This window comes from Papio anubis, chromosome 6 (genome assembly GCF_008728515.1).
Source record: "Papio anubis isolate 15944 chromosome 6, Panubis1.0, whole genome shotgun sequence".
Classification (NCBI taxonomy): Eukaryota; Metazoa; Chordata; class Mammalia; order Primates; family Cercopithecidae; genus Papio; species Papio anubis.
Genome location: NC_044981.1, coordinates 99,949,391 through 99,973,825, shown reverse-complemented (window position 1 = coordinate 99,973,825; position 24,435 = coordinate 99,949,391). Strand labels below are relative to the sequence as shown.

Here is a 24,435-nt window from a genome sequence, read left to right as displayed (position 1 = left end):
AATTTTCTCGTCTGTGAAATCTGAAGGATGCATTTTGGATTTGATATAAAATCTCTCAGTATTAAAATCATGGCAAGTACTAAAAAGTCACCATGGGCTAAACAAATCATGCTGTGGGCAGAATTTGGTTTCCAGACCACCAATTTGAAACCTCTGGCTCACATAGATTTTCAATATAAATCTGAAATTTTAGTTAGAAAGGATTGGGAGCACTCACTCTATGCTTGGCCCACAAAAAGGTTAGAGGAAGTTTTAGTCAAAGGTTTTGACCTTAATGGAGTTAAAATATTCTTGGATAGATAAAATTTACCATTGGGAAACTCAGAATTCAGTGTTCTGGAAGAGTGGAATTATAAGGGGGTTGGAGATTAGTTAACCCAAATACCTCTTCTTATAGCTAAGAAATCTAAGTCCGAGAAAGACCAAATTCACAAGGCTAGTGAGTAGCAGAGCTCATTCTTGAACAAGACTTTCTGAGTCCTAGTAAAGGTCTCTTTCTGGTCCTCCAGGTTGCAGTCCACTCCCAGAGCTAGGCACGATAAGGCCAGCTCTGGGAGTCTGGGGAAAAAAAGCAAACGAGAACTACCACTGCAATTAGAACCAACGAATTGCCCCTTCCAGGTTGAAGTACTCTTCTGAATGCTGGCAGAAATAGGGAGCAAATTGGAAAGAACAAGCAAGGTTCTTTTTCTCTCCCAGTCCTTCCCTTAATTCCCTTTATTGGTAGAGCCCACCTGGCAAGGCAGACATATGATTTGCAGAGCCCAATTCTGGTGCTACAAAGCCAAGTTGAGAAGAATGAAGGTGAGGCTTAGAGACAAAGTTTTCAATAATCAGCCCAGTCAGCATAGTGGGCAGCAGTGAGGAGCTTGCCTGGGGTGGGAGCCTCGTGTGCAGCCATGGTGGGAGATAGGGCTGTAGAGCTTGGCTGGGACAGGTGTGGACAATTTAGAATGTTCGGAAAGAGCTATTTAGACTTGGATTTCGTGAGGGACTTATAGACTAGTAAGAAAGGTGGCATTCTGAGTCGTGATTGTATTTTACTCATTCAGTTGGGTTCTCTTGACAAAGCTATTTTTCTGTTTAGGTGACTAGATGGATAAATAGATGTTAGTTTTAAGAGAATGGATCTTTCTCAGGAATCAATTGAAGGAAGCAGTAACAAGTCAAGTCTTGAAGCATGCAAGGAAGGCTTTATATAGCAGAAAGACATAGCCAGAATTTACAAGGCAGAATTTAGCTACAATCTCCTATTATTCTACACATTGACATGTACACTTTCTCCACTAGTCTGTTGGCTTCCAAAGGGAAAAATTATCTCACATTTTACTTTTGTATCTGCTTGGCGCAGAAGATTGTCTGAAACACCAAAAGTCCTAAATAAGTGTTAAGTAGTTCGACTTACATAGTGTTTTGTGAAACATAAGATCTCTACGACAGAGACCATGCTCTGTATCTATCCTGATAAGAATCAGTCTCACTTTAGCTAATGTGAATTTATCATTGGCAGCATAAATAGATTGGATGCAATGCCATATACCAATCAAAATGTGGCAGGCTTCACAAAAGTGTCTTGAATTAATTAGCTTTTGCTGGAAATCTTTCTGTGTATCAAACACTCCTCAAAACTCAATGGTTTTGGGAATAAATAAGGGTTTATTTTTCCTCATGTTACATGTCAGTGGCTGTATGTCAATGTCTTAGCTCTGTGCTTCAGCTCTGATCCAGGTTGGTGGTCAGATTTTGATTGATCTGCTCCACACACTGTATTAATTTTAGGACCAAGATAAAGGAGAAGCCCCTGTTTGGAACAAGAACCCATTCTCATAACAGTGGAGAACAGCCAGACTGAGCCAAATCAAACCGCAAGGGGACACTGACAAAATTGTCTCAGAATTAGCACATGTCCCATTTGTCAAAGCAAGTCATGTTGTCAAATCACAGAGCAGGAAAGTTTATTTATCTTACTGGGTGTAGGAAGGAATGAATGTTTGCACTCAATAATACCATCTTCCAGACTGGCTAGGCTGTGCTGCCCAGTTGTTTGGTTAAACATTAGTATAGGTGTTGCTGCGAAGGTACTTTGTAGGTATGATTCATATTTACAATCACTTGACTTTAAGTAAAGGAGATTGCTCTGGTTAATGTGGGTGGGTCTTATCCAATCAACTGAAGGTCTTAGAGCAAAAGTTGAGGTTTCTTGGAGAAGAATTCTGCCTCAAAACTGTGATATAGAAATCCTGCCTGAATTTCTAGCTTGCCAACCTGCCTACAGATTTTGGACTGGCCAGCTCCCCCCCCCCCCCCCCCCCCCCCCCCGCCCCGGGTTCTATTTCTCTGGAGAACCCTGATGGTTACTCTCTTAAGTTTAGGTGTGCTTTTTTTGTTTGTTTGTTTGCCCAGTATAAAGCAGAAGCAAAGTATAATCAATAATATTTCTCTTGTACTAGGATCACTTACCTTTAGAGAGTGAAATTTTAGTATTAACAGAATCAAGGATAGAGAAAATGGGCCAGATCCTGACTTAGGCTTAGGTATCAAAGCAGAGCGGAGAACAAGGTAGTTAGTAAACGTGTAAGCTCGGTGAAAAAGTCACCAGTTCTGAGCTGCAATCCGCTAGTAGGAACATGCTACAAACCTAAAAACCAAATACCTGAACTTGTGAATACTATTCTGATTATACCATTACAATACTATTAGTTCCCATCAAACCAAATTCGTATTTAATGAAGTAATATTAGGGTACCTTTGGATAATGACAGGTCAGGAGATCTGCCCTGTTCATCTCCTCTTGGTACCTGACACTGTCTGTGAATGGGTCTTTTGTTTATATATTCATTAATTTATTGTTGAATCAATTAATATTCATTGAGCATTGTTATGTGCAAGGCACTGTCCTAAGGCTGGAGATAGTACATAGAAGGTACACAGTTCCTTCCTTCATGAAGCTGATATTCTAGTGGAAGAGTTAGACATGTGACAATTACACACATTATTAATTGCTGCAGAAAAAGTGGAGATGGCTGGGCCAGAGATGTGTTTCAGGCAGAGGGAATATATAGAAAGCACCAGAGACAGAGCATGGTATACTTTCTTTGAGGCATAGAAAGCAGGCAGGTGCAGCTGGAGTTCATAGAATTGGAATGGAGGGGTGAGGAGTGAGGATGCAGGGCTGGCAGGAGCTTTGTTAGGCTCTGTGGACTGAGTAGGGACTGTTGTCTGTATCCTATGGCAACAAGAAAGCCTTTGCAGGATGTTAAGCAGGGGTGTGAAGTGTTTGTTAAGGAATGAATTAATTAGTGAGTAGGGGTTGTTTGAGTTACAGATATGGTAATTGTATTAAGCAACACAGGGAGACTGCAACTTTTGATGATTCTATACAATTGTCTAAATTTTTGAGAATTTTTTTTCCTAGTAGAACATAATGCGTGTATACATAGCATAGTGGAGATATATGTCGTATCTATATCTATATAGATACTTTGTTGTTTTTGGCCTACGTCCAATAAACAGAAAGTCTTATATGAGCAAAAACAGAGGTCAAATTTATGATTTATCAAAAATGAAGGATAGTACCACTAATCATAAATAAGGACCAATTATTAAAGAAACACAAGTTTAAATTTTTAGGAAAGATTGATAACGAGGAAGAGTTTTTTTGCCAAAGCAATGATACAGATTTAATTATTGCAAATTAATAATACCAGTAAAGATTCTTCTTTACCCAGCTTTATTGAGATATAACTGACCAATAAAAATGGTATATATTTAATGTATACAACGAGATGTTTGGGTATGCATATACATTGTAAAATGATTACCACAATCAAACCAAGTAACATATCCATCATCATGCAAGGATTCTTAAAAATCTTCTTCAAGGCTGTCAATTTTATTATAAATATTATAAGTCAACATAATGTCTGTACACCGTTCATAATGGATGGTTGAATCACATACAGTTATAGCTAATCAAAAGCCATTACAAATGTATTTACTCTCCTTAAACACTTTCATATTTCATTACAAATGGCCGATTGAACACTTCCACATCCATTACAGTATTATATTTCCATTCAATTTACTATTAAGATTTCTTGAACAGCTACCGTGTAATAGTAGCTATTGTGCAGTATAAATATTTCATCACCTCTCTATGGTAATTCATTTCTCATTTGCTTGCCAAAAGTTATAAAGTGCTTATTAAACATTGATAAATAATATTACAGCACATGATATGAAATATTGTCTTGCAAATCAGCTTATTGGTAAACCTTGAAGTTGGTGATACTTTAATCTGTATTATTTAGTCTTCATAATTCATTATAAACAATGATTATTGCTATGTCATTTGATTGTGGAGAAATGGATCATTGTCAGAGACAGTGTCACCAACTTGAGCAATTTTCTTATTATACAGAGTTAATTAGGTGTGTGCCTGTTAGCCTCTGAGGGAGGGCAAGGAGGGCAGTGCTCTTTTCCATTTAGTCCTTTATTAGAATCATAGGGGATCTGGCCAGCTTTCACTATACATTTTCTTTATTTTGAGTCTCTTTTTTTGCCAAGTTGGGCATCATCCTGTTCAGTATTTCCAAAGCTGGTGGCTTAGACATTCTGCTCTGATTTGAGAGAGACATTTAACCATTTGTGGTAGGTCAAAATCCTGGACAAGAAAAAAAAATCTGTTGTATGTTGTAGTTAATAGAATCACAGAATGTTATAGTGAAAGATAACTTTAAGAATCATTTAATGTGGTGATAAATTTGTGTGGCAATGTTCCCACATTCCCCTTCCATGGCAGACGTTGCTAATTGAACACAGCACTCTTTCTGACTGCATCTGGATTCAATTTGAAATTGAAATACAGTCCTCCAGGCTCCCAGTATTAGTTTACTATCAGTGGGGAGTCAGGTGAAGTCTCTTTTCTGTCCTGGACCATGTCCAGCATCTCACTTTACAGGAAAGGAAGTGGATGTTCATAGAAGTGAAATGACTTGGCCAAAGTCACTCTTCTGGTTAGAGACGTAGCTGGGGTCCAAGCACTTGTCTCCCAACTCCAAAACTAGCATTCAGCCTATCATCGTTGATAAAGCTTTCTTTCCTTCTACTTTTCGCTTCCTTAGGCCTTTCCAAATGACAATCTTTGTATTCTTATGCAATTTCAATGGTGGAAATAATTCTTAGTTTCCTGAATTGCTTGAATTGTGTTGTCACTTTTGCTCCCATTTTTTTTTTTACTCCCAAACTTGGTGTTTTTTAGAGGAGGCTGTAGATGAATTATGGATGTTTAGCAATACCTATGGTAGGAGAAATATTTCTTCGTGTATTAAATGCATATGTACCTGATATAAAAGTATGTAAGATGTCAATTTTATGTTACTACTTTTAACACTAGAGCCACTTAATTCCAAATTCAAATTCATTTTCTAATGAACAATTGAATGACGGTTTTGCTTTAATTAGTGAAAATATTTTAGGAAAGACAAGTGTGATAATTGTCTTGTTTATTTACAAGAAAAAGGATGACAGGTAATATATAATTCCCTGAGAAAAATATGAGACTTTCGGGAGAAAGATGCTACCTTATCTTTAGTGGAGGATAATGAAGAAACCACTCTGATTTATTTCAATAGATGCCCAGTGTGGTACCAACATTATGGGTCCTGAGAATTGTAATGGGCCTCTTATTAAAAATCACATTAACCCTCTATTGACTTAAATGACTTTTGTCTTTTGTAAGTTGGTATTCTTTCTTTATTCCATATGGGACTCATTACCCTGAGGGAAAGTTAATAAGTTCTTTTCCAGACCTTCTTTGCCATGAAGCCTTGTTAAATTCCAAGACTAATAGGAAATGAATTGAGCCAATAAAAAGATACCCTAACACTTAAAAAACTGAAAAAAAACACAAAAAACAAAAAGGCAGTTGGCAATAGCATTAAAGAATAACCTTAAACATTAGCTTCAGAGTTCATTATGATCTAGTTTTTTAAATATACAATCTGCTTGTCTTGATGATGTATGCATACTTCCACCTTATCTGTATTAACTCCGTGATTAACTATTTGGAATAACATTCATGGTAACTGGGAGCTAAGAGGTTGCTTGTCAGTTAGCACAAAGTGCTGGTAATTAGCTTCCTAAAGCACCTCTACTGTTCGGTAAAAAATAGGCTCGATAAATTTATACCATGTCATATGGTATGACAGAAGCTCATCCATCCTCTGATTTCAAACAAGGTATTAGAAACAGGTTGAGTTTCTTGAGAAATATAACCTCAAATTGACATTTATATAAGACCAATTCATTTTATAACAGTGATGACTCACTTTGAAAAGGATGTATAGTAACAAACTTAGCAGGTATTTTGAGCTGACTAGAAGTGCAAATTCTTGTAATTTGACATTGTTTCCAGGAACTCTTGGGAAAGTGAAGTCTAAGTCACAGGAGGCCTAGGGACTTTCAGTTGCTATTTGTGGATGCCTGCGGAGCTCAGATGAAGGGGGAATGTCATTTCTGCAATTTGTTGCAGAATGGTTGGCACAAACAGCATGGTAGGAATCAGAGGAAAATCAGAAAAAAGAGTTTCCTGTCTTTTGAACTAAAAAGAAATAATTTGATGCTACAATGATTTTTTTAAGGAAAGTTAACAAAAGTAAACATAGAAATATTTCACTTATATCTCCTGTAAGAATGATATAGTCTATAAACACAAACAAGTAAAAGTTAACGTTCTTCTTTAAAAAGCAGACTTTACTGGTCCATTTCTATGGGTACTAAGGCTGTTTCTTGAATCATTGTATTTTCCTCTGAGTAGAGGTGGCAGAAGTTTTAAGTTGCTAAGTGTTCAGCATTGATATTGGTTTGGACATGTGACATAACCTACCTAATTATCAGTTTTTCTCATCTTTTAACTGGAGTCGATAATACCTGCCCTTCTTGTTCCACAAGGCTAGTGTACCACATGAATCAAGATCTATAAAAATAATTGGTGATCAAGGAAGAAGGAGACAATTTTAACAAGAGAGAGAGTTCCAGCTGAATCTTATTTTTAGTTGAGGAAGTGCAGTGAGTTTCTCTATAAATTTTTTTCTAACCCATGTCTGTGAGATTCACTGTTCTTATTAAAATATTGCCTTGAAGACAGGCTTAGCAGTTGTAAGATCTGAGACTCTAAATGATCCCATTGTCTATTTCAGATGGATTTCACATATTCCTCCTTGGTTTTCTGCTATCTCTTTGTTATTTATGCTTCATTATAAACCATGTTTTAGATGAACCCACAAACACAGAAGAATCAATAATTCAATATCTTTGGGGAAGTGGGTAGGTTCATTTGTAGCAATGAAAAATGTAGTAGGTATATTCCAGTTGTAAGGTCAGTTATATATTTCAAGTTTGTAGTTACTATAAATAGAAGCCAGAAGGAAAATGAAAACTCCATCTCCAAATCTCAGCATTCCAAAATGCAATCTTGGTGACAACAGGGTTATTGTGGTAGAGGAAAGGGACCTGACTGATATTTTATACTCCTTCCTTTACTTATTGTTGAGTAGACATTGAGGACAGTGATAGAAACAGCAAGTAGCCCCAGAGCAATGTCTCATGCCCCTCGTCAAGGGCATCCTAAGTGCCAGGCGCAGTGCTGGGTGTTTACAAGCATTTCAGATTCGCTTTCCTAACATCCCTGTCAGACATTCCTACTCTATTTTACAGACTGGGCAATGAGCTCGGAGAGGTGAAATACCTTACCAAAAGACACACATCAGGCAAGTAGAGATGGCAGGATATGAAGCCAGATTAATTTGATTGCAAAATCTAAACAATTTGAAGCTCTACATTGCACTGTCACCCTTCACCCCCCCCGAAACTGTGGATGCCTTTTTAATTTGTATTTCAAAATACTAAATTCTTGTGTAGTTCACTGAAATCTCAGTTCTCTGCATTGTTTCAGGTTTATTTCTTTTTCACAAAAAGAAAGGAAAACAGGAAGGAGGGTAGGGAGAAAGAAAAGCTCACTTAGGTCAAATCAGGTTTTGAGGGTTTTAGTTCTTATTTCTCAACAGGATGATATACTTCTGTTTTAAAAAATTATCTGTTCTCCTTCTGTAACCAATTTGTTAATCATGTTTTGGTGACTGACTTTTGGGCACATTTCCCAGAAACTTTAAGGCAACCCTTTATAAACACTAATAAGTCTGCATGCAGAAGCAGCCTATTATTATTCATGGACAGTATTACGTAGAATTAAACTTCTGGAAACTGCACCAAACACATTCAGCTAGACATGAAAGTAAGCTGAATTTCCATTTGGTTTGCTTCTTGCTGAGCCTTCAAATTATAAAGTGAAGCAAAGCCAAAAGATTAATACAATGAAAACAAAGATTGGGAAATTAAATGACACGATGCAATTTTCTGCCTCATCGGGCTGGCACCAATAATATGCGAAGGAAAGTCTGCTTAGTGTTGGTTAGCTGCTGTATAAATGCAGGACAATCAGTCTCCTTCTCGAGGGAGACTATTTTCTTGAATCATATAGCCATTGACTCTTCCAATTACCAGAGCCCCCACGCACAGTTCGGCTTTATCTATTTTTTTAACTTGCTGCTGTACTCTGCCAAGGTATTATCATTATTAGCGTTTACACAGGTACATGCTTTTACCTTATCTGAAATATTTTAGCGATAGCTTCAGAGCGTATATAAAAACCTGGAGCCTACCGCCACAATTATAATTAAATAATAACAATATTTTGGAAAATGGGTCTTTATGGGCAGTTGGAGGCCATAATGGAGTATCTTTAAATCACAGCTATCAGAGGAACATTAGCTCATGGTTGATGTCTCACATTTGGGCCTCTGTTGACATGCCACTCATAATGTATCATTGCTGATCATTGTCAAGATTTGTTTTAAAGTGATCTGGGTAATAAGAAATGGCTCTAAGCCACCCCTAATGTTATTTGAAATTACTTTTATCACAGTTGTATTCAAAGGCTGTCATGTTTATACTACCAAAATTCTCCAGACCATTCAGAAGTTCTCTGGAGAATTAAATTGTGCATTAACTTTCAAATCTCCCTTTAACTCTGCCAGTCAATATAAACCAGTCAACACTAATCCATCTTCTGCAAAGTGTGGTGCACCATATTTTATCTGAGGAAGGAAAATAAAGAACAGACTGCTGCAGGCCCCCAGCACCTTAGAGAGAGAGAGTGTTCTCTCTGATATCACTTCTGGGTAATCTGCAGACAACAAACTTGAGTCTAGAGGACTTGCCCCATGATCCAAGGCCTTCAATAGGCTTCTTGCCCATTTCTTCCAAAGGCAAATTTTTTCTAAAGGGAAACGTGTGTGTGTGTGTGTGTGTGTGTGTGTGTACGTATTTGTTTTTATCCATTGTAGTAATAGAGGGAAAAATATGCAAAGGAAGTAATATTTACTACAGTTGATAATCAACTCTCTACTTGTTTGGTAGACTCTACTTAGTTATTCCACTCTGGAATTTTCTATAAAAACTCATTTTTAGAAATCAGTTTTAGACTTTTTTTTCCCCTTTGGATTTCTCAAGTGTCTCTGGAGATACTGATTTCAAATTTTCTATTTAAACAATCAAAATGCTTAAAAGATGTGTAAAGTTCTTTCAAATAATGACAAATGAAAACTAAAGCTGCCCTGTGGTCAAACATCCAGAAATGGAAAGGAAACAATTGGGATGAATCATATGTACTAGAGCAGAGTGAAGAGAAAGGACCATTATAGTTGCCAGATTTTTTTTCCTGTTTCCTTTTACTTTTTGCTGCTTTTTTTTTAAAAAAATAAAAAGGTAGATATTAGAATTTTAGAATGATTAGCTTAACATTCACTCTATTTTTGTAAAACAATGTGCCTTGTTTTTTTTCTGGCTGCCGTCTGATTTGTATCTTGCTTACCTCCCAAATATGGTTGGGATGAAGATAGTCAAAACCATCTGTATTTGAGACTCTCTGATGTGGTAATTTTGAAACATGATAATCAGCCTTGAAAATAATGAAGCTGAAATATTGCATTTCTCATGCTGGCTCTTCTCATTATTATTATTTTTTCTTCTTAATGGAAATAAACCACCTTTACCCTAGAAAAAGAATACTTCACATTTTTTACAAAATTCTGAGATGAATTTAGGAGCGACATTATTTCACTTGAGAGAAATGCACTGAAATGTGTAATCTCACCTTTTGGGGCCTTAATTGAGTGCACAGAGACTGAAGAATTTCTTTTTGGTTTATTATTAAAACGAAAGCTTCAGGTTTGCCTTTCTTGAGACAGTTTGGCATGGGTAAGTGCATGGGTTCTGGAGTATGATGGCCCTGATTTGAATCTGGCCTCCACCACTTAGAGCTATTGGCCTTGGGTGAATTACTACATCTCTCTGTGCCTTGGTTTCTTCAGCTCTCAGATGGGGATAATAACAGAACCTTTATGACAAAGCCGTTGTGAGTACAAATTGAGTTAATACACTTAAAGTGCTTAGAACAGTGTCTGTCTCTTTTCTCAGATGTTTTTCGTGGTCTGAATCTTCCTAAATAATAAAATAGTTCAAGAAAAATAAAGGTTAATAAAATGATGGCGACAAGCCCCTAATGATTAGTAACAGTTTTCTGGGCTGTAAATGTTCTTTTCGATTTTTCTTTATACAATATTTCAGGGGCTCTTGATGCTTTCATTACCTTGGTGGAAGAAAAAGAAGGAATGAAATGCAAAAGCATAATGGGCAAATTTTTAATAGAATGTCTTCCCAGATGAAGGAGCATTACAAGTGCTTCAGTCTTCAACATAATCTATGGTTGCTGAACTTAATAATAAAATGCATTTTGACTGCATCTACTTTTTTTGTTCATTTGAAGAGAAACATAATCCTTGGTGCACCATCAAGAAAAAAGTTTTATAAAATTTCAAGGGACTAAAATGCTTCTACAGTGGTACAAATTTGTTATAAAAAGAATATAATCCCAAGAAGGGAAATAAAATATGGAAAGATTTTGAGACGTTTCTTCACTTTCTGGAGAATATCTAACTATGTCCTCTGGTTATTACTAAAAAGCTTTTGTATAGGACCAATGGTAGAAATTGCTATAATTTATTTGATTCCAGCTGAATTTTTGCTAAATCAATTATCTCTAATGTGTGTAACTTGATATGGATGTCCTTATTCTCAGTCCTCGTGAAATGTTTTTCTGTAATGTGTTGATTTTTCTGTTTCTATGACAATGATGAAATTATAAGGATTTTTTCCCCTTGAAAATGTAAAACTATTGGCAGAACCTAAAAGCCCCTAGGATTAATTTTTATTTAAATTAAAATATGTTTTGATGATGACTGTAAATGACACTGGTAAAATCATCACGTGGCTTTTGGCTCATGAAAGCATACTTTGAACTACAATTTCAGGATGCTGATGGTGGTTCAAAAAAGAGAATGCCTCCATTTTCACTTCATTCACATTCCATTGAGCTATAGAAACAGGAGTTAATCCTGCAAGAGTAGTAATTTTCAAGTAAATAACCCCAAGAACCCCGGTCTGACTACCCTAAGGTTTTTTAGTCGTAGTTTATAAAGTTTAGACTTTTGCTTCAATCAGTCCATCAATTACTGAAGGATTAAAGATGAGCTTTGGAAAAGGAAGAGGGGGAGTTTTGGTGGCTATTTCCTCAAGCTTTTAGCATTCCTGCATGGCAGGTTGAGTCACACCCGTCTTTATTAAATGATGCATAATTCAGTGATAAATTGGCTTAGCTCTGCCTGTTACAAGTTGGTCTTGAGGTGTTACGGGGGTCAGCATAGAGGCACCGTGGCTGTTTCATGTCATTAGTTTTCTATGAGTTGCAATGTGTAACTACTCTAACACATGACTTTCATTAGTGGCTACAATGCATGCTTTGTGTGTGAACATCCTTAGATGGTAAAAGCCAATTTAGAGTGTTCTCACCTTCCTTTTATGCCAGTGAATTCCATCAGCCTCACATGTGTGTGAAGCTAAAGGCTTTTGTGGTGGGGTCAGGTTCATTTCCCATTTGCATTGCATCCTGCCTGGCTGATCCAGGCTAGAAGCTCTCTCTGAAGTTAATGGGTGTTGAGCACTGAATAAGACCATAGTGTCAACTTGCCAAACTTCCTCTTCTGTGGAGTTCAGAAAGCTCTTATAATCCCACTTCGGTTATAAAGCTTTCTTTTGCTAAGTGGAAGACAGTGAATTATTTTCTTCCATTAACTCAGATGTAAAACCCAGACTTTTGTTTTCTATCAACACATACACCCCTTGCCCACCCCCCTACTGGTCCAGATACTACTAACAATGCAATTAGCTTTTGGTAAGGTCTCTGTGTGTGCAAGTAGTTACTTACATGGTAATATGTTCCTTTTGGGCAGATAGATCCTCAGTTACTACAAAGCTAGAACTTGTAAACTCATCTTGTAGAGTGTCTACAGTAATAGTGAACACATGTACATTTTAAAAAATGATGAAGATCATGATTTCTCTGTCACTCAATCTCCACCTCTTCCTTAGACTTGTTTTCCTAGTTTAGACTAGATTTGTTTGGAAAAAGAGAAGTTTAGCTGAAATAAGGGAGTCTCTGTGAGAATATGGCTTTGAGTCAGACCAACAGGGGTTTGCACCCGGGCCCTATCCCTTCTTACCTATGTGGTAATCTCATGTCATTATCCGAGTCTCTGTTTTCTGAGTTGGAAAATGGATATTATAATATTCCTCTCCTGGAGTTGTTGTAACTGTTAAATGAGATATTATACAAAAATGTTCCCAGGGAGGTTCCTGACACACAGTCAGCACTCATTCATTCATTCATTTATCAAGTATTTTGAAGACCATGTTCCAGGCACTGCTCTAAGTAGGGAGGATAAAAGAGACAGAAAGAAAATTATTATAGTGAGATGAGAAAGATAATAAACATAGTAAATAAGTGTACTATATTATATATTAGACAGTAAGTGGTATGCAGACAAACAACATAGATTATGGGTTATGGCAGTTCTAATGCCATAGGAGGTTCAGGAAAGGCTTCTTTGGGGAAACAGCATTTGAGCACAGACTGAGAGGTTGGTAAACTGTGTGGATATGTGGGGGAAGAGCATTCAAGAAAGAGGGAGCAGCTAATGGAAGAAGTGTCCATTGAGGTTGGGGCAAGAGTGCAGAAGATGAGACAAAAGGGGTGGCTTCACTTAGGACTTTTAGGACACTGTGAGGACATGAGCTTTTATTTGAAATGGAGAGTCGTTGGAGAGTTTTGACCAGAGGAATAACATGATTTGATTTCAGTGTGTTCAGTTGAGTTCTCCTAGAAACAGACTCTGAGATGTATAGTTGCAGGCAGTAGATTTATTTTGGGAATGTTCTTAGGAGCAATACCTCTGAGGGAGTGAGAACACAGGATGGAGCACAGGGAGAAGCTGAAATGGAATATGCTGCTGCAGCAAAGGCTTCCACCAATTCACAGGGAATCCTGTAGCAGAGTCCTCCAGAGTTGTCCCAAATAGAGGCAAAGGGATGGAGCTTTTGTATCATCACATTGACCAGTCATTGTTTACACCTCAGAAAAAGGCATTAACTTCAGGAGGCAGCTCCCTTTGAGTGAAGACAATTCCCAGAAGGGGATTCAAATGTAAGCCATTGGCAGCCAATGCTTTTGGCTGCTGGGGTAGTGAGTGCCTCAGTCCTGAAAGGAGGAATCTGGGTGAGGCCCCACAGCATCAGGTTTTATCAAGACTAGGCTGGCTGCTACCATAGGGGGAAAGGGTGAAAGGAAGATGACCAGTTCATAGGCTATTGCAGAACTCCAGAAGAGAAGTGATAGTGGCTTGGACCAGTGTGGTGGTGTGGTGGAGATGAGATACAGGATTCTGGATACATTTTGAGTGGAGTGCTGACAGGATTTGCTGATGGATTAGATGAAGGGTATGAAAGCAAGAAAGGAGTCAAGGATAATTCCAAGGTTTTTGGCCTGAACAATTGTAAAGATAGTGTTTCCATCAAGGGGTGTGGGGAAGACTGAGAGAAGTAGGCTTGGGAGAGGGGGAATCGGGAGCTCAATTTTAGACAGGTTGAGTCAGACTTGCCTATTAGATATCCAAGTGGGTGTATTCAGTAGGCGTCTGGATAGATGAGTTTGATCTGGAGAGGTATTTTTGGAATCCTTGGCATATACATGGTATTTAAGACTATGAAACTGGATGAGATCACCAAATGCAGTGAATACATAAGACACATTCTAGGAATGCTCCCTGAGATCTAGATTCCTTTGGCTACCTTTATGATTAATAATAAGTTACCACCTTAGGAAAAGAAGATCCTTCCTCCAGCAAGCTATGGGGATCCACTTATAGAAAGATAGTGGTAGATGGAATAATGGTCCCCCCACCCCGCAAAATATTAACGTCCTAATCCCCAGAACTCCTGATTTTTTTTGTTTTTGGTTTTGAGACAGGGTCTCACTTTGTCACCCAGGCTGGAGTGTAGTGGCATGATCTTTGCTCACTGCTGCCTTGACCTCCTGGGCTCAAGTAATCCAACTGCCTCAGCCCACCAAGTAACTGGGCCTACAGGTACACACCACAATGCCTGGCTAACCTTTTGTTTTTTTTGTATTTTTTGTAGAGATGGGGTTTCACCATGTTGTCAAGGCTAGCCTCGAACTCCGGAGCTCAAGTGATCCTCCCACCTCGGCCTCTCAAAGTGCTAGGACTACAGGTGTGAGCCACACACCTGACTTTGAATATATTATTTTACATGGCAAAAGGGGCTTTGCAGATGTGGTTCAGTTAAGGATCTTGAGATAGGAAGATTATCCTGGATCATCAGTGCGATCATAAGGTTTCTTGAAGGAGGGCAAGAGGATCAGAGCCAGAGAAGGAAATGTGATGGAAGCAGAGGTTAAAGTGATGTGCTTTGAAGATGGAAGAAAAAGCCACAAAACAAGGAATGCAGGCAGTTTCTCTAGGCTGGAAAAGGCTAGAGCTTCCAGAAGGTGGGCAGCTCTTTGAATACCTTGATTTTAGATTATAAAACTAATTTCAGACTTCCAGTCTCCCGAACTGTAGGATAATAAATTTGTATCATTTTAATGTAGTAAGTTGTTACAGCACAAATTGGAAACTATTGAGCTAAATACAATTGGCTTTGCTCTGTCTTGCCACAAAATTTAGGAGCAAAATTTTGTGTTGGGGAATTAGGAATAGGTAACTGTTATGGATCTAAAATATTGATGTTTGCTTGTAAATTAAAATTCCTTTCAAATGTTATATCTCTGGATGTATGTATGTATGTATGTATGTATGTATGTATGTATGTATGTATGTATCTATCTATCTATCTATCTGTCTATCTGTTGACCTACCTGCCTACATACGTGTCTATCCTCCTATTATCTATCATCTTCCATCCATCCATCCATCCATCCATCCATCCATCCATCCATCCAGCTATATGTCTGATAAATTTAAAAAAACTTAAATAATTGTTACAAATTGCCTAGTTCTCTAGGATAGTAATACCACTTTGTGAATGTAAGACTTACACCATATTGGCTAAAGATCACTACCTCCCTTTTAAATATATTAGATAGATAATACATAAGATCTACAAACAGAGAGAAAATTTAATAACTTACTTTGTGTTTCCATTAGGTGTGCTTTATGATTTACTTACAAAATCTTCATTTGTGTGGGGGTCTTCTCTGAAAGGTATCTAGTCAATTTGTGCTTGCCAACATTAATGATGCTAAAAGTATAATGTAAAATTGGCAGACATCATTTTGCTTTGCATTTTAGTTTAAATTAGTGAGATTTAGTTCTATCGTTGGATTTTGGAAAAGTTTAAAAAAAAATTGCATTGGTAACTGCATTTCTTTGCCTTCTAAGAGACTTAGAATTTTTACCTTCCAATTATTCCGAATATGAGACTCAGTGGAGCAAGTGGTTAAGAGCGTAAGTTTTGGAATCAAGTAGTACTAATTTTAGTGCATGATTTTGGCTGTACACTGGCATAGGCAAGTTATTTTTCTGCTCTGAGGCTCAGTTTCCATGTCCATAAAATGGGAATCATAATTTCTTCCATATAGGCGCGTTCCTTATGGGTCAAGTAAGGGAATGTATGTAAGCCCAGTGCTTGGAACATAGGAAATACTTAAGAATGGTGGCTCTAATGATAGTTATTCTTCTTCTTCTATAGTAGCTGAATTAGGAACAGAAGCCTCAAAATCTATCTGAGAATTTATGCCCCCTGTGCCCTTTAATTTTAATAATCCATATATCTGGCCATTGGTATTCTGCTGCCCACCAATTTTATAGGCTGGTTAACCCTGGTTGCTGGGCACTTCCAGCAGCATAACATTGTCATACATGTCACAGACAGTGCAGGGAAAGAAGAGTTCACCGCCTCCAGAGGCACATTATTCACCTGATCCTCTACCATAAAATTTGCTTCATCTCTGAAGGATCCCTTGGTTATATTTTTATTTTATAGCACCCTGCATTGACCATTTTGCAAAATAATGATGCTCTTCTTATCAGCTCATCTTCTGCCAGTGGGTAATTTATCTGAATGGGTTCTTTCAGCATCAATATATACAGTACAGGTGTAGGTGAGGCATTGGCTGTAATAACAGTGAGCCGTGGTGCAGCCGGCAGCATTTAAAGTACCCATTGCTTACACCAGTGAAATGGATGCTAAGCAGCGTTTGCTATTTTCTAGAAGGGAAAACATCTGGAACTAGGTACAAATTGTTCCCAGAAGAAAACACCTTTGAATGCTGGTGCTCATTTGGAAGTCTGGCTGGTATCCATATTTAAGCCTGTGCTCTGTTTATATCCTTTATGCTTCATAGAAAGGCAGCTTGGTATAATATAATCAGTTGTGTTTAGTAATTTTAAGGGGGAAAATACCCTAAACTATAACTCTTTTATACCATTATCTTTTTTTTCCCCCATACTGAGAGAAGATAATACTATCAAGACTGCTTCAAGGAAAGGTTTAATTTTTATCCTACCCCCACCTTTCCATCCCCTTTCCAAGTTAAAATGATTTTAAAAGTCCTTTAGGAAGATGCTTAAAGATCATCCTTGTGTCCATTTTCCAGTAGTTACTATAAAGCGAATATTTTTAAAAGCTCTACCTTCCACTGTCTTTGGGTGGGAGGGCAATACAAATTGTAAGGAGAGAAGGAAAGCATGTTGTTGAGGTTGGGGGAAGGTTGTCACTTCCCCAAATTTCTGCATTTCCTCTCTTCTATGGACAGTTGGAAAACCTCTGTTGTAGATGATAAATTGAACTTTATTTTCTGCCGTTACATTTCTCCCCTACCTTTTATGTCTGCTTACTGTTAGCATGGAAAAAGTGAATGCATTTTAAGCTAAAAAAAAATGTGAATTTTAAGTGAAAAAAAGTGAATTTGAAGCTTCCATCTAAGCCTAAAATATTTGAACTCCTTGTGTCAACTTTGATGTCATTGGAGGCCATGCTGATCACCATCATAGCTAATGAAAGTCATTTGGCTTCCAAATATTTCTACATAGGAACATTTTAGTGAAGCTTTATGCATAATGTTTAAATTATCCTTTAACCAATTCCGATGATTAATTTTATCCTTCCAGTATTCTCAGTCCCCATCCCCCTTCCCACCCCCATTCCTGCCCTTCTGCCAGGTTTCCTAACATAGATACTCAGGAACAGCCAATCAAATATGTTACTTGGATCTCGATTTTTCTTAAGGAATTGATCTGCTCTTCTGTCTCACACCCTCTATGGCTACCTTTTGTTCTTCTTTGGCTCTGTAATCATGTTGAATAGAGCAGTAGATTCACAACTTATGATTGCGAGAGTTAAAGAACAGTGTCTCACTGTTAAGGCAAAGGATAATGACTTAAAGCATTTGCCAGTGTTTGTTGTGAATTACACAACAGCAGTTGTACGTGTGGAGGGTTGCAGTGCAACTGCAGAGAGTAATCAAGCTGAGTTTCCCATGGGACAAGACATCATGGGTGTATTTACTAATGAATGGATAGTTTCCTGTACTCCAAGGAGACTGTGACTTCCTTCCAAAGACCTATATGTGTGATCCTCATGGTGAAAAGGAATTTCCCAGAAATGGGAGTCTAGGGAAATAATAATTATTTCTTTATGCTGCAGAGACTTGGGTGAATATTCATCAGGCTTTTAAAAAATTCATAACTTGTGAGAAAAAGTTTTAAGGCAGTTTTTGTTCAGTTGTGAATATAATTATGCCTTCAACTAGCGATTGAGGTATAAATAATTCACTTTTGAACATTTTGTAATTAGTTGAGACATAAATACTGGATCAAGGATTTCAATGATAGAGTTTTCATTAGACTTCATGCTTTGTATTGCTATTTTTCCTCTGATGCAATTAAAACACTACTAAATATACTCAAACATATGTATGGGTATAAACACAAATGCTCACATAAGTAGGAGTATTATGTACTATGTCCAACCTCAAAAAGGCTAAAAATTTAATAAACAGGGCAACCCTGTCATGAATTCTAACTGTTTCCTGATGAGATAAACAATGACTCTTAATTAGAAGCTAAAATTTTTAATGAAGATGATTCTGCAGTAATTATCCCAGTTGTCTGCTTCACTGGATTTTAATGAAAAAGATTGATTAGGTATAAAACTAGTAGCATAATTAAACATTCAGGGTTGCGCTAGCCACTGAGGTGAGAGTAATGTGATTAAACCCTAGCATACATTCCTTAACAAAGTATTTTAGACAGTCAAATCTGGTGTAGTGTCTGAAAGCTTCATTTTTATGTGTAGCTTCAACATCTTAAGGTAAAAACAGATTCAGCCACAACTGATTCATTTATGCAAAAATATTTATTGAGCACTTACTATGCGCTGAAGCCATGCAGTGGTGTGAGGCATGATCTTTGGAATTAGATACATTTGTTCAATGTCTCGGTTCTTTTGTTTAGAAGACTTGGGATATTGGAAAGGCCCTATAACCTCTGGGCACAATAGCTGTACTATCTACAAAAGGAGATAATTAATACTTTATATGGCCATTGAGTTTGTAAATGAGTCAGCACATGTTCCTACCACAGTTCTGGTACTGGGTAGATGCCTATAAATAGAGGCTATTATTAGTCTTTCCCTTATTTAAAAAAAAGTTCTATAATTTCTTTCAATCAGTCACAGTAAATATGGTGTGCAGATTCCTACTGGTTTATAGAAAACTTAAGCAGAGGCAAAAATGATGTTGATAGGTGATGCTGAGGACTTAAAACATGATGATATTATCTTTGCAACAGTAATAAACAGATGTTAGAAGTTCAACAAGTTAATATTTTCAAAATTTGAAGGAAATTATTTCTCTCTTTTTTGCCTTAGTAAGTCACTTCCTGGAAATGCAGGAAAACTGGCTTCTGGAATTGCTTCATTTTCTTATTTGCTTTAGACTGCAGGGTTTAATGAACAAATTTCTGCATTTGTAAGGATCAATTCACATTATCTCAACTAGTCTCTGTTGGCTGGGGATACTTTGTTTGTCAGGAAGTAGGAATGAGTGAAGAATGTGTGTACAGTATTGGACAGATTAATCCAATCTAGCTTTGTAGATGTATCCTAACTTTATAACCCTGGTCTCCTTGACCCTGTGCTGTAACTATCTGAGTTAGCCACCTACAGACAGAACAAACACTGTGTGACTAGGCATGAGTGAAGAGGAAATTCAGAATAATTGAGGTAGTTAGAGGTTAATCACCAAGTACTTCATAGAGTACAGAGGGAGTTGCAGGCAATGTGGACCATGAGGTGGTACAATTTCTGTGCCAGTGAGGTTCTAAGGCATCCTTAAATATTAAGATTACGAGCACTGCATTTACAGCCAGACCATCAAATCCAGCCTAGACCTAGATTTGAAACTCAGATCCTTGATTTACAAATATTATAAACTTGTGCAAGATAGTTTTCCTTTCTGAGACTTTCTTATCAAATGTAATAATCTATGTAAAAAATAACAAATCATGCAAAACATGATTCATTCATTCCTATATTTGTCAGTTTATTGACTACTATGTATATGGTAGTCAATATATACAATATGTACAATTTATATATATATAAAAACAGTGACCAGCAGTGAAAATTCAAACATAAATGAGACACACCCATGCCTTCAAGGAGCTTTCAGCTGACTACTATATAATTCAACAGGAAATTACCATGTAGAGTGGTAACAACTTGGTCTAACAAGTAGTTAGATCCACTATGGATGGCTTTGGGAGAGAGTGAAGAGCTGTCATTGGCAAGACTTGTTTATAAATGGACAATTAATTCTAAATCTGATGAGTTGTATGAATCTAGACCAGAGGATGGGGAATATTTTCCTTCTGGGCCTCCTGGGTCACCCAGTTCATGGTGCACAGTAAGCTCCACCAGAATTTCATAAGGATTCCACTAAACTTGAACCCGAGGCTACCACCTGCATATCTAGGGGTTCCTTATGCCACTAGGGGAATATATAAAAATGAGGAGTGTGTTTTTGGCTGGTTTGTTAATCTTACCAAGGAGAAATAATACTTCTTGCTTTTTGTAAAAATAAACAAGTACCAGAATCTTAAATAAATATTTTCTAATAGATGTTGCTGTGGCCAGCTCATTAATATTCTTTCACAATTGTATTTTCAGCATGGTGATAGTGATTATGTGACCGTTTGGTCTAAAGGTTACAGAATGACAAAAAACAGGCGTAGATGATTTCATAAGAAACTTAGCGAAGAAATGGATATCACCTAGAGACAGGTTTTTAAGACTGGCAGTCAGCTTCTGAGGAAGCCTGGCCAATTTATCATTGCTAAACTTGACATTAAGTTGCTATCTTCTCGGGGAACATTTGAGACTGTACATATGGTGGTTGAATTATATTAAGGGTGGGACTCTTTTAACCTTCAGAAACAAGATGAAGGTTGCTTGTGTCAAGCACATTGCATGTGCAACACAAAGGAAACCAGGCCATGAGCTAGGAGAGTCCACAAGGAGGTTCTCTTATGAGGTTGGTAGTTCAGTTGCCATGACCTCTGTTACTGAGACAGCAAAGACAAGGAAGCTCAACTCAGCCTTTTTCTTGTGTGGGCATCTGGACACAGGATGCTGCTGCCCTTTCCATTCTTCTCTCCCATTTTCTGGTATTTCGTTTTCAGAAAAGACCATACTCCATACTCATTCTACTTACAAGGTTGCTGCCTGCAAAGCAGAATAGTGGAGGTCAGTAATGTTACTATCCTTTTAAAAAATATTTTATTTTTATAGTTAAAAGACAGAGCCTTGTTTGTCACCCAGGCTGGAGTGCAATGGTGCAATCATAGCTCGTTATAATCTTAAACTCCTGGGCTTAAGGGATCCTCCCGCCTCAGCCTCAGGACTACTGGCATGCACCACCACACCCAGCTATTTTTTTTTTTTTTTTTTTTTTAGAGATGCAGTGTCTCACTGTATTGCCTAAGCTCGAGTGATCCTCCCACCTTGGCCTCCCAAAGTGCTACGATTTCCTGTGGGAGCCACCATGCCCAACTGTTACTATTTTATATGAACTTTTTTTGGAGTAGGTGTTGGTTCATTATTTCAATTTCTGAAATACAGGAAAAGTAATTTAGGAAACCTACTTGAGATGGAAGGATCCCAACATTAGAAGATTCTCAGTAATTCATCAGTTTTGAACTCAAAAGCCACTTACTTTTTGTTATGTTAATATGGAAAAAAAGATGGTTCATAACCTGGTCATTTCTGCTCACAAAATTTTTTAAAATAAATATTCATATCACTTATTTTGCAAAACAGAATATTCCAGCTTGTGGCACTCAACAGTTAATTACTGATACTCCTCTTGTAGGTATCAGCAAATGGGATAACAGATGGGAAGTGAGTGACTGTTTTATATTAGTGCCTAATTAGAATGGAATTTTTATTTATTAATATGAAAGATTACTAATGTGTAGTTATAAATTACAGGCACATGGATATTTTATTAAAGTGCAGAATTGAGGTGTTATTTATAAAAATGTATCTACCATTAATATAACTCTCATAATAACGTTACTGAATTGCAACTGGTTGGAATGTGTCTTTATTTCCTAGCAGTCTGTGAGCTCCCTGAGGCAAGAATAGACATAGTAGACATTCAGTAAATTGTGTAGAAATGAATTGCTTTAAGTTATAATGATGTGCTTGTCATCACAGAATCGCACTTAGAAACCTAATAATTTATATTTAAATTCCTCACATAATTTGTAGCCAGTCTGTTGTTACCTGGGTGGTTGGATAATATGGCATATGAATTTATGTTCTTTTCATATATGACTATGACTTTTTTCTTTTGCTTCAAAATTTTAGCATTAAATATACTTTAATTGATAATATGCTTAACTTAAACATGCTTTATTTCTAATAGTCTCTCAATCTAAATTTACAGGTTTCAAGAAATTTGAATGTTTCATGATCCCTGGTTGCAGCGAACACTATTGATATTGTCAGTATACCTTTAAAAATGTGATTATACTGAATACATGAACTTTAATGACCTGCTATGTACAACTGCTTAAAGGAGTGGCTTTTGAGTGAAGTTAATGTGTATTTACCTTCTTTCCCTGATTATAGTTTTCTCCCATCAATCCAGTCTATAACCCAGTGAGGGCTGTGATTGGATTTATTACAAAAATAAGTAAAATTGTAAAAAATTCAGCTATAACTTGGAGCCACAGGTTAGACACACACATACACACACACACACACACACACACACACACACACACAGGCTTGAGGAAAATTAAAGGCTTCAGGCAAATTAAAGTTTGAAAACATAAATTATATGCTAAGCTGGTCTCTACATGCAGTGGAGAAAGTTCTGTAAGGATGGCTATGATATTTGGAAGAAACCATTGCTGTGATCTTTCTATGAATAATTAAAAGACCAGAAATATGATACATTTAGGAAAATAAATACCACAGAGACAAAAAAATCTATATTTTCCTTACTGTATAAACAAACGCAGAAATAAGGTGAATTTTTTTTCAGTATGATCTTAGATGCATATAGATTTTATGACTCATTAGTGGGTAGTGTTTATATGTCTGTTCTAAAGGTTTTTAAAAATTTAACTGATGGCTATTGTCTTTACTAAGCACGCATGTTGGATAAAAATCAAGTTCTTGGGTTGGGTGTGTTAGCTCATGCCTGTAGTCCTAGCACTTTGGAAGGTTAAGGTGGGAGGATGGCTTGAGGCCAGAAGTTTGAGATAAGCCTCGGCAACATAGGGAGACCTGGTCTCTACAAAAAGTAAAAAAGTCAGCTGGGCATGGTAAAGGTCAGCTACAGATCTGCAGTACCAGCTACTACGGAGGCAGAGGTGGGAGCATAGCTTGAGGCTGGGAAGTGAAGGTTGCAGTGAGGTGTGATTGTGCTACTGCACTCATGCCTGGGTGACAGCACAAGACCTGTCTTGGGAAAAAAAAAAATTCAAGCTGTCTTTAAAACAATCTTAGTATATATGTTGGGATAAAAATTACTATTAAATCTGACAGAAAACCAAACCAAACCAAACCGACTTTCTTATTGGTGAAAAGAGAGCATGTATATGTTTTATTTCTTATACTAGTAATTACTGGAGGTCTTGAAAATAACACAATAAATATGTAAATAAAATTGTGATACTTTTCAAACATCAGGAGACATTGTTCCACATTTTCACAAATCATTTCAATATGATCTTCAGTAAGCTATAGAGGTGCATTGAAATGACATGCTTCCCAACAGCCACTTGTGAGGTTTAAATGATTCTAGGGTTGTCAGGGAGGATTGACAGGAAGTGAGTATGCAGAAGGCACTTCCAAGCTCAGGAATGACTATTGGACCTAATTTTAGTTGGTTTCTGTCCAGAAATAATTGAAAAAGATCTTTGTGTAGAATGAAACCCCTTATCTTTGGGATTCAAAGAGGAAATTATAATAACTAGGATTAGACTTAATCTACAATCATCATAGTAATTACACCAATGAAACAAAATGCAGAGTGCAAGATATCATCCCCTTTATCCTGCCAGGCTTCTCAGCTGCTAGCCCTTCAGATCCACCCTTGTGAAAATAACTCAGAGAGAAAGAAGTAATGATTGAACTAGAAGTCAAGTGCTTACTAAATCACTATTCAAAAGCAAGCAACCACCTAGGAAAATCATCACTTTTTGAGTTCCAAAACTAACCACATGGATCCTGAGAAAAATGGTACAATGGCAATACCATTAGACACATTACCCAGTGATGAAAACATTTGATTATTTCCGTCAGCAACTATTTAATGAGTGTACTTTATTCCACTCATTACTTTTGGGGCTGGGTTATTTAACAGTGTGAACCAGATAGCTCAGGTCCTGG

The 24,435-nt window shown here is 37.2% G+C and overlaps 2 long non-coding RNA genes across 3 annotated transcripts in view; both read left to right on the top strand.

Annotated features, from left to right (window-relative positions):
- LOC103883891 overlaps positions 1 to 24,435 on the top strand; it is a 220,678-nt gene that overhangs the window by 80,529 nt on the left and 115,714 nt on the right. The window lies entirely within an intron of this gene.
- On the top strand, positions 14,768 to 22,599 carry LOC110743137. Its single transcript, XR_002521675.1, has 2 exons — positions 14,768 to 15,019; positions 22,481 to 22,599. It is a non-coding gene; the product is annotated as an uncharacterized LOC110743137 (long non-coding RNA).